The sequence below is a fragment of the Triticum aestivum genome, chromosome 6A (assembly GCF_018294505.1).
Source record: "Triticum aestivum cultivar Chinese Spring chromosome 6A, IWGSC CS RefSeq v2.1, whole genome shotgun sequence".
Classification (NCBI taxonomy): domain Eukaryota; kingdom Viridiplantae; phylum Streptophyta; class Magnoliopsida; order Poales; family Poaceae; genus Triticum; species Triticum aestivum.
The window spans coordinates 298193220-298204871 of NC_057809.1; positions in this window are offsets into that span (position 1 = coordinate 298193220).

Genomic DNA, 11652 nt, shown 5'->3' on the forward strand with positions numbered 1-11652 from the left:
TCAGAGTCATATCTCCTGTTCGACCGAATTTCAGATTCAACTCCCAATACTTAACGCCTTCTTTGAAGGCACAAATTGCTTGGTGATCTGACACATTCTCCACTGTGTGGTGCAACGTGATCCATCTCTGGATATAATCTCTCGAAGTTTCATTCGGTTTCTGAACGCAACACTGCAGTTCTGTCAACCCTGCTGGCCGCTTGCAAGTACCTTCAAATGTTCTGACAAATACTCGAGCAAGATCTTCCCAAGTATTAATACTACCAGGAGCTAACTGATTCAGCCACGCCCTGGCCGAGCCCTCTAGCATCAAAGGAAGGTGCTTCATGGCCACTTTATTGTTGCCGCCACCGATCTATACAGCCACTCGGTAATCCTCAAGCCAAGTGTCAGGATTGGACTCGCCAGTGAACTTATTGACTCCAGTCGCCTACCTGAAGTTGGGAGGAATCACTGCGGCCCTGATGGCTCTGCTGAAGCACTCTGGGCCTGAGACATGCACTCTGCTGCTGGTTGGAAAATCTTTGTCGGGGCTTTCTCTATGAGCTCTGTTTTGGTCGACCAGACCCTGAACGAGAATAGATCTCGCATCAATGCCCGGTTCCCTAGGGTCGACTGGAATCCTTCGCCCACCACTGTGAGGGCGTCTATCATCCCGCTGCCGCGACATGTATGATCCACTCCTTGGGGGAGGTGTGGGCACTCGACGACGATCATCGTGATCGAGTCGGTGATCATACTGCTCACGGTTTTTGTATTGATCTTGTCGGTCTCCACGTCCCTCACGCCTCGGGGCGATCTTGGGCTGTGAGCCGACTGGACTGTGTCTGCAACCACAGATCTGCTGTGAATCCTATTCCGCGATTGAGATACTACTATATTCTGCTCTCCCACGGCTCGCAGCAAGGCCCGGATCTGCACCAAACCTCGACCAGCTTCTGACTGGGAAGGTTTAATTGACTCCGCTATTCGGGCCGCAACTGTGAGATTCTGGATTGGAGTGCGGTATACCTGGGTCGGAGGTGGAAAAAGTTGACGTCAACTGGATTTGGGAGCACGCTGCCGAGCACGCTCGTCGAGTGCGCGCTGGAGGTTATCCAGTCAAGTGCGCTCAGCCAAGTTGGCCAGGCGCGCCTCCTCCAAGGCCTGGGCCTCAGGGGTTTCTCCAACGATGGGAGTGTGAAGTGCATCCATGTTCCGACGGCGAAGTTCCTCCCTCCTCTGCGAAGAGAGGGGTTCGGGTCGGTACTCTTCGTGGACACGCGATGGATCACCGCCACCATCGCCTCCGTCCTCGCGGGTGAAGCCAGGAGGACTACATGGTCCATTGACCATCAAAACTTCCGCTGCGGGGTCGCTACTGTCACACTCGGATGCAATCTCTACATAGCCAGTCGAACAAGCCGTAGAGAGTTTCATCGAGCTCGATTGCCGTGACCTGGGGGTGGCCGATTGGCGAGCCACTGCATGCCTCACCCACCGCTGAAGCCTTGACCGACCGGAACGTTTGCCCCGGTGGGCTGCAGGGAGGGAGGTCGGCACGGGAGCCGACCAATACTGAGTCGACGGCTGCCGTAGGAGGACTCCACGGAAACACGCGCGAAAGTGCGTGGCCCCGCGGACGGGGAGCACCTCGACGTCGAGTGGCGCTTCCTGGAGCCAAGAGGAGTCGTCGGCGATGAATACGAGCGCACCAAGACGGATCTCGTGGCCCTTGGCCAAACCTCCACCTGAAACCATGTTGATGGGAATCGGAAAGATCACAACTTCTCCAACAAGTCGCTAAGACACCTACCCCACGGTGGGCGCCAACTGTCGTGGTTCTAAGTCTGACAGTAGAATGGGGGTAGGAATGTAGAGGCAAGATCCTAACTATGGAGGAGTTGTACACGCGAGTTTTACGAGTTCAGGCCCTTCTCGGAGGAAGTAACAGCCCTACATCTCGGAGCCCGGAGGCGGTCGACTGGATTATATGTGTGTGTGTTACAGAGGGTGCCAACCCTTGTCCCTGAGGAGGGGGTGGCTTATATAGAGTTCGCCAGACCCCTCCCGCCCTCAGTTACAAAGGGTTTAAGGTACATAAAGATGGGGACGTTACTGGTAACGCCTGCAATAAAGATACATAGTGACCATTAAAGCTATTACATAATTCCTGACCGTTGCAGAGTGGAGTGGCTCTAGAACTTCTAGTAGTCGAGTGATTGTCCATACGGCCGAGTGTCTTCGAGACTGTCGAGTGGAACATAGCTTCATGGTCGAGTGGATGATGATTTTCTTCGAATGCTTCTGGTTCGTTTAGGGATGTCCTTGGGGAGGGTATCTTGGAAAGATCCATGACCCTACCCTAGGTACATAGCTTCATCAATCTGCACTGCCTTGTACATGATGGTGCTGTACGATCGAGCCCGTGTGGGCCCCACCACGAAAACTTCAGACGAAATCTCTATCATATGTTTGTTCCGGCTTATTCTGCAAGCCAATCCTTTGTTTTGTTTTGAGTTGTGGTATTCGAGTTGCTTCAAAGTCAAATGTTGATTCCATACCTTTCCTAAATGGTGTTCTCATACTCCAATGTGACTGCTAATCCTTCTTGATCATGAAGATTGTCATGTCAATTCTTTTCAACCGGTGTGTTTCTCTTCAACTGGATCCGATCATTTCAACATCCGCAAGATCAATTATCGGTTCTTCTCAACGGTGCTCATTTCATCTGTCCCAAGCTGCCTTTGTTTTTCCCGCCCTCCCACCCTTTTTCTTCAAGGATTCAGATTTCCTAATCAAGTATCTTTTTATTGATGGAACATTTTTCCATCCTTTCCGTCAATGTTCTTACCCTGTGGTTCTCTTGAAGATGTTCTACTAGTTCATCATTCTTCGTTCTCTTTCTTCTCCGGTGGATTAAATCCAAGCTTTGTCGGTCATATCTTTTCCTTGTTTCAAACGTTTTCTCATGCCGACGCACCTCTTAATCATCCACATCTTTCTATTTTGTATCCGGAGTACTGAAGATATCTCACAAGATTTGTGTCAACATTATCAATCCGTTCAAGATATCTCGAGGTTGTTATCTCATTCGAGCCATTTAATTTAACCGGTGCAATCTCTCTCTTCAAATCTTTTCAATGGCGTTTCTTTTGAGTGGGCCCTAACCCACAGGTCTTTTTCCAGGATCTTACCTGACTCTTCTAATTTTTACCAGAGCTATTCTCAAATCTTTCAAAGTTTGACGTAAGAGTGAGGTATCATCAGTCAAATTCCTTTCCCCAAGATATGTAAAATTCTTTCACCGTTGGCTCAACCTTTCTATTTGTCATCCCGGAGTATCTCAACAATTCATGGTGGTGTTTCTCGTTGTCATTCTTAGATTTTGAAGACCGAAGAAGACTTTCTCTTAAATATTGCTCCATTCTTTTGAAGATTTATGGTGCTAGGTTGATGCCATCCTCTCATAATTGTTTTCGATCGTGAGAATTCTTTTCACCCATCCGGAGGAATTCAGGAGTCTTTTCAGTTTGATTCTTCGGAGCCCATCATTTCGGGTTTATTCATTCTCAACTTTCAGCTTTCATTCTCTAAATCTTACAGGTGCTTCATTCAAGTATTTCTCTAATCAGCCCGGGTTCTCTTCGTTCACTTGTATCTAAATTCTCTGAAGCATCTTCGGTCATTTGCTAATTCTTCCCGGTGAATTGTGCCTTTCCTTCATTCATTTTCTATTCTTACGGTGATTCATTCAAGATTTCTCTTCCTTCGTTATCACACTAATTCATTTCTTCTTCCCAAACCTGACCGGTGATTCGTTGAAGACCTTCTCAAGTTTGCGCTATTTCTTTCTTAATCCTTCCAACGAGAATAAGTAGTATGCCAAATCCATTGCTTGTCATCAATTTAAATTGGTGAAGGATATGCATAACATAATTATTATTCTTGTTCATCCAAGTGATTAATTCCTTATTCCGGAGGCTCGTCAAATTCTCAGTTCGATATGCTTTATCTTTTATTCTGGAGTTCCAAGCTTCCACTTTATCTCATCGCAAAGCTTCATCTAATCATTGCAAGGCTTCAATCTTATTCTTTTCATCCTTTTTTTCGTTTGATCATCCTTTTGTTACCGGAGTTCTTCATGGATGTTCTACCTGATGGTTCACCAAGGATTTAATTCCTTCTCGAAGCATTCATCAAGATTCTTTTCAGAGGAGCTCAAGCATTCTTCATCTTGCAATCCGGAGTGCAATTGTTCTACCTTATCTTTTGAGGTGGTAATATATCATTCTTCATTCACAAGAATGAGATATTTAAACCCATCAATCTCTTCATTGGAGTCATCTTGGGTTATATTTCACCTAAAGCTTTCCCTAAGGATTGTGGCTATTTATGGTGCTTATAAATGATACAAGTTCTTCATTTATCCTCCCGGGGAAATAAGTTTCTCGTGTCCTTGCTGATATCAATCCAATCTATTATTTCCTTTAGTGGCGGAATTTCACCTCATAGTTTTGAGATGTTCTTCATAAGCCCACAACAAGCTTACTCTTTTCGTTATTGGTTTTCCAAAAACTCCGTTCGACCCTTCTCCTAAAGATGCTTTTCAAGCTCACTTGACGTAGAAGATCTTGTTTTCCCTCCGTTCATTCCATTCCATTGTTTCATTTCTTCTGGAGGCATTGTGATGTTGCTCTCTTCTCTCATCATCTCGAATGGTGAAGATCATGTTCTTTACTTGCTTATCCATTTAACCGGAGTGTTGTGTCTCTGCTAAAGTCCTTTTCATCTTATCAAGTTTCATATCACTTTTCAATCGAAGTGCTGCCCGAATTGGTTCTCCCTTGTTCCTCTTCTCTAACGGAGAGTTATCAACTTTGTTCATCTTCGTTGTTTTCTTTCTTTCAATTTGTTCAACCTCTCAAGGTTCATTGGTTTCACTCGTTTGTCAAAGAAGCAACTTAGTTCTAACTCTATTCCTCCTCTTCTTTTCCCCTCCGATGCAATCCTAGATCTCGGGACGAGATCCTCTCGTAGTGGTGGAGTGTTGTAACGCCCCGAGACCGTTGCGCCAGGTGTCTTCCAGTTATTCTCTATCATTGCCTTGTCATTTGTTTGCGTGTCATGCATTTCATATCATGTCATCATGTGCATCACATTTGCACACGTGTTCGTCTCATGCATCCGAGCATTTTCCCCGTTGTCCGTTTTGCAATCCGGCCCTCCTACGTCCTCCGGCGTCCCCCTTTGTCTCTTTTCATGAGCGGGTGTTAAACTCTCTCGAAATGGACCAAGGTTTGCCAAGCGGCCTTGGTACACCAGTGGTAGACCGCCTGTCAAGTTTCGTTCCATTTGAAGTCTGTTTGATACTCCAACGGCTAACCAGGGAACCGTAAAGGCCTCGTGTGTGTTGCAGCCCAACACCCCTCCGAAGTGGCCCAGAACCCATCCAAACCCCCTCCATCCTCTCGGTCGTTCGATCACGATCACGTAGCTGAAAATCGAACCTCATTTGGACTCTCCTAGCTCCCTCTACCGATAAATATGTGACTCCCCTCGAAATTTCGCGGTACAAACCCTAACCTTCTTCCCTCTCCGCCGCCGGACTCTTCTTCTTCACTGACGGACATGTCCGGTGGTGCCCGCCGCCGTGCCCCACGTCCATCAGGGGCTGCCACGTGGCGCCGCACAGCCGCCCTCCACGTCGGCCCTTGCGGCCCATCCCCGGCCCCCGCGGCCCGCACCTCCCCCGCTCCTTGCCACGCACCTTCCCCGAGCGCCTCGCCGCGCCGCCTCCCTCTGGCGAGCTCGCAGCACGCGCCGCCTGCCGGACCCCACCGCCTGCTGCGCGCGCCGCCGGGCAACGCCGCCCGCCGCCACCAAGTTCGCCGCCTCCTGCATGCCTCCAGGGGGCCCGAGCCGCCCCCGCCTCCATGTCATCTCGCCGGAGCCCGCAGGCGACCTGCTCCGCCGTCCCCGCATCGTCGTCGTCCTCCTCCATCGTCGCCGGAGTGCGAGCTGGCCGGATCCATCCCGCCTGGACCAGATCCACCCAACCATCCATCCAAACACGGCGCTCCGTCCCGACCCCCTCCATCCCGGATATCCTCGTCCGCCCGTTGACTTTTCCACGAGGTGAAAATCTGCTAAGTCCCAAAAATCTTACATTCTGGTGCACTATTAATCATGCCATATCTCCTCACCTGTAGCTCTATTTTGCATGCATGATATATCAAATTGTTCATCTGGATGTCCTCTTCATTTCATTCCATTGTGCCATGCTTGTATGAGTCCATCTTGATGCCCAAATGGTTGATGCAAGAGTGCTATAAAATGTTAGTTCCTGTTTCTTAACAGATCTTGAGCTTTTGTCATTTTTGCCATGATTATTGTGTGCTGCACATGACTTGAGCCCTACATGTGTTTTGGGCTATGCCATGTCATATTTACAGGGGTGTATGCCATGTATTTTTGTGATCAATGTGGTGACTAGCACAAGCATGCAAAGTAGCTCTCGTGATATTGTTATCTTCAGAGACTTAGAATTTCACTAAGTCTTTGTCTGCTGTTATTTTTATGCCATGTATTCATGTTGCTACAGAGTGATACATGCTTCTTTTGAGTATGTTCAGTAAGGACGTTTTTGAGATATGGTTATGCCCTATCCATCCATGTCCTTGTTTGCATTTATGGAGTAGCCTAGCATGACTCAATCTTGCTCTACTTTTGCTATAAAATGTTCCTGGCAGATTGTTTACGTGTTAATCAATTTTGCCAAGGTTGTTGTAGTTGATCCATGCATGCTATGATCTTGTTCTTGCCATGTTTAGCTTCATGAACATGTCTTCTTGATGGTAGTATGCTTAGCTTGTCATGCCATGCCTTGTGTTGAGTGCATCGAGCTCGCAAACATGCCTTCATAACTCTGTTTTTGCCATGTCCAGTTTACATGGGTGCCATCATATCTTCTGATCCTTTTTGGCTTATGGTCAGTAAGGGACTTTTGTTATATGCTTTGAGTAGATTCATGTCGTGCCTTTGTTTGCTATGTTATGATCCGGTAGCATGTTGTTATCTTGCTCTAAACATGTCTTCCTGATGTTAATTCCTGGCACGTTAGTATTTTCACTAAGTCTGTGATGCTGATATCTTTTGCTCTTTTGCCATGCTTGTTTGAACCTGCTCTTGTGTGATTTATCTGTAGCTCAGTGTTCATATTTTGTCAAGCATCTTGAGTAGATCACCGTCATGTGCTTTGTTGCTATGTTAGAGTGCAGTTGCTTAGTTTCTTGTTGCATTCTAGATGGCATCATGTTGTTAATCGCAGATTTGTGCCATTCTTGTTTTGCTTGCCATTTGCAAACCGTGCATCCGATTTCGGTGACCTTTATATCGATTTCGACCGAAATCAACTCATCTTTCCAGTGGTGCACCTGGTTTGCCAAGTTGAGGCCTGATTCAATCTTTCCTTCCGGAGCACGCATATGCATTGCATATCACATCCCGCATATCATGCCATGTTTTGCATCATGTTGCTTGCACATTGCACCGTGGTTGATTGTTGTTTCCTTTGCTTGTGTTCTTGCCTTGGGTAGAGCTGGGAGACGAGTTCATGTTCGAGGTACCGTTGAGTATGCTTACAAGGTTCAAGCTTTCGTCTTCTTGGAGAACTTCTATCTTTGCTTGCTAGTTGCTCACTCTTTTGCTATGCTGCGATACCTACCACTTGTTGTATCATGCCTCCCATATTGCCATGTCAAGCCTCTAACCCACCTTGTCCTAGCAAACCGTTGTCTGGCTATGTTACCGCTTTGCTCAGCCCCTCTTATAGCGTTGCTTGTTACAGGTGAAGATGGAGTTTGTTCCATGTGGGAACATGGACATTTGTTGGGATATCACAATATCTGTTATTTAATTAATGCATCTCTATACTTGGTAAAGGGTGGAAGGCTTGGCCTTATGCCTGGTGTTTTGTTCCACTCTTGCCGCCCTAGTTTCCATCATACCGGTGTTATGTTCCTTGATTTTGCGTTCCTTACGCGGTTGGGTTATAATGGGAACCCCTTGACAGTTTGCTTTGAATAAAACTCCTCCAGCAAGGCCCAACCTTTGTTTTACATTTGCACTAACAACCTATCACATTCCCTTAGGTTCTGCAAACTCAAGGGTCATCTTTATTTTAACCCCCCGGGCCAGTGCTTGTCTAAGTGTTGGTCCGAAACAGAGCCATTTGTGGCGCCACCTCGGGGAAACTTGAGGGTTGGTTTTAGATGTACGTAGTGTTCATCCGGTGTTGCCCTGAGAACGAGATCTGTGCAGCTCCTATCGGGATGTCGGCACATCAGGCGGTCTTGCTGGTCTTGTTTTACCATTGTCGAAATGTATTGTAACCTGGATTCCGAGTCTGATCGGGTCTTCCTGGGAGAAGGATTATCCTTCGTTGACCGTGAGAGCTTGTGATGGGCTAAGTTGGGACACCCCTCTAGGGTTTAGAACTTTTGAAAGCCGTGCCCGCGGTTATGGGTAGATGGGAATTTGTTAATATCCAGTTGTAGAGAACTTGACACTTAACTTAATTAAAATGCCTCAACCGCGTGTGTAGCCGTGATGGTCTCTTTTCGGCGGAGTCCGGGAAGTGAACATGGTTCTTGTGTTATGTTTGACGTAAGTAGTTTCAGGATCACTTCTTGATCACTTCTAGTTCACGACCGTGCATTGCTTCTCTTCTCGCTCTTATTTGTGTAAGTTAGCCACCTTATATGCTTAGTGCTTGCTGCAGCTCCACCTCACTACCTTTCCCTACCCATAAGCTTAAATAGTCTTGATCTCACGGTTGTGAGATTGTTGAGTCCTTGTGGCTCACAGATACTTCCAAAACCAGATGCAGGTGTCGATGATGTCAGTGAAGGTGACGCAACCGAGCTCAAGGAGGAGCTCGATGAAGATCGTGTTCGTCGAGTGGTTTCGTTTCTAGTTGATCAGTAGTGGAGCCCAGTTGGGGCGATCGGGGATCTATTGCATTAGGTGTTGTCTTTCTTTATTTGGTTCCGTAGTCGGACCTTGCTTGTATTCTGGATGATGTAATGCTATATCCATGTATTGTGTGAAGTGGCGATTGTAAGCCAATTCTTTATCCCTTTCTTATTCAGTACATGGGATGTGTAAAGATTACCCCTCTTGCGACATGCCTACTATGCGGTTGTGCCTCTAAGTCGTGCTCCGACACGTGGGAGATATAGCCGCATCGTGGGTCTTACACATGACCTCCCAAAGCGACAGCAACCGCCCGTACTACTAGCCGAACGGAGGGAGCCATCCCCATGTTACAGTCCCCACCATTGCAGCTGACGTGGGCGTAGCTGAATCAAGACCCTGGCAATGTCTTGATTGCCTCTTTTGACCCTCGACCACGTCTAGGACAACATCGAGCCCTGGAGGATAGGCGGTAGGGAGACGCGTGCGTCGTCACACATAGGCGCCATGACGACCTCCGCCAGACCGATGCGTGCGGCGGCCTCAACGTCCACGAGCCTGCGCTCAATGTTGGCGGGTGGCAACCTTTCGAGGTCGGCTGCCCTGCCTTTACATGAGAGCTGCGGCAAGTCCGTTGGCCGTCCATTCGCACGTTCAAGCCAGAGATTCCTGAGAAGTACGACAGGAGGCTGAACCTGGTAGAGTTCCTCAGCATCTACACCATTGCTATTCAAGCTGCTGGGGGAAGAGATGAGAAGGTGTTCGCCAACTACTTCCCTTTTGTCGGCGTTTTGGGAATGGGGGTCCCTAGACTTGCCTGCCTGCGGCCCACGGCGTGGCTCCACTAACGGGTACAGCCCATCTTCATCAGCAAACCCTCAAGACCCTCGCAAGGGGCCAAGCCTCGCGAGGCGGACGACACAAGTCCTCCTCAGGGCAGCCTCACTAGGCTGGCTCGCGAGGAGCGGAGAGATCAAGGCGAAGGGCACCTCACGATGTTCCCGTGACGTGAGCCGTGACGACCAAGGCCAGGCGGGCACCAGCAGGCACAGAGTACTAGTTGCCTCTTTGGTGCTAAAGAGGTAGGTGCAGGCAAGGAGTCCTGAGGCATCAGGCAAAGGTTTCCATATCGATGCAACGATACCAAGACCAGTAGGACGGTAGGATGGAGGTCATCGCGGAGCCCACGATGGCGTCACCACCAAAGCCTTTGGCAGGCGAAGACCAGCTTTTGTTAGGATAACTTGTACTAGTTGTCCCCCTTCAAATTGGCCGTTGTGGGATCCCTTCCCACCTAATATTTGGGAAGAGGACCCAGGCCTCTATAAATAGGATTAGCCACCGCCATGGGGGGGGATCTTGGACGGATCATTCAGATCATCCCCAACCACACAAGCTCATCGAGCTCGAGAAGGCCTCTCCTGAGGAGGTTGTTCTTCCATTGTACTTGTTCATCCCCAGCCTACAAGGCAATCCACCACCCCAAACTGGAGTAGGGTATTACACCACAACGGCGGCCTGAACCAGTATAAACTCTTGTGTCCCTTGTTCCGTGGGTTCGGGGAGCTAGGCTTTGATATCGTGGTGAGAGTGTGAGCTAGGGTGAGAGAGATCTTCGTGCGCACCCCAGAGTTCGAACCTCAAGGGTTTTGCCGGAACCCGTAATCCAACATTTGGCGCGCCAGGTAGGGGTGCGCTGAAGCTTTTCTTGCATCGATCCACGCTCCGTTGCTCCACCACACCATGTCGGACGAACGCCGAGCCCGCGCCTAGTACCAAGCCGCCCTCGCCGCCCATGTTGCTCAAACAACTCCTATCGGCGGGCCTCCCCGCCGTTCTCCATCACCTTGGCCAACGCCACCACCGGCCCGGCGGGAAACGAGCAGCAAGCATTGTCGTTGCACCACTCTATGCGGTAGGATGGCCGCACTGCCCCCCCCCCCCCGTCGCTGACTCCGGCCAGCTCATTGTCCCATGCTCGTCGTGCGCCAACGGAAGCGCAGGCTGCACTGCTCATGGCACGCGAGCTCCTGCGCTACCGCCCAGTTGACGACCTCTACCAGGACTGGCTGGACCGCATTGCCGAGCTCGTCAGCGCCGATGGGGGCTCCCCCGCACCATCTCTCTCACTCCCTCGTGCTCCCCCAGCTGCGGCCCACGTAGCTCATGGAGCGCCTCCACCACCTCCGCACCAAGACGGCGTCCTGGCGCCAAGACGCGCGGCCCCTCGGCCCGACCCACCGCGCTGGGTGCCCGCGGGCGAAGAAGGAAGCTGCAAAGAAGTTCCGCGACCGCCGGAAAATGCTTCTGCACTCCTAGCGCCACCACGTCAAGACCGCGTGCCGCCTGTGGCGGCGGTGCGTAGGCATCAAGATCAAGCTCCGCCCCCGTAACGGGCCCCGGTGGCCATAGAAGGCTGTTGTGCCTTCACTCTAGAGTAACATAGCATAGTCTGGCTAGGCAAGTTCAAGCCAGACCTGCCTCCATGCTACGACGGCACCCCCGACCCTGCGGACTTCTTGCAGCTCTAGGACCTGAGCATCGAGGCGGCCAACGGCGACGAGAAAGTCATGGCGAACTGGTTTCCCATGGCTCTCAAGGATGGTGCTCGCTCGTGGCTCCTGAACTTTCCCCCGTGGTCAATCTCCTCCTGGGGTGAGATGCACGACCGCTTTCTCGCCAACTTGCAGGGCACTC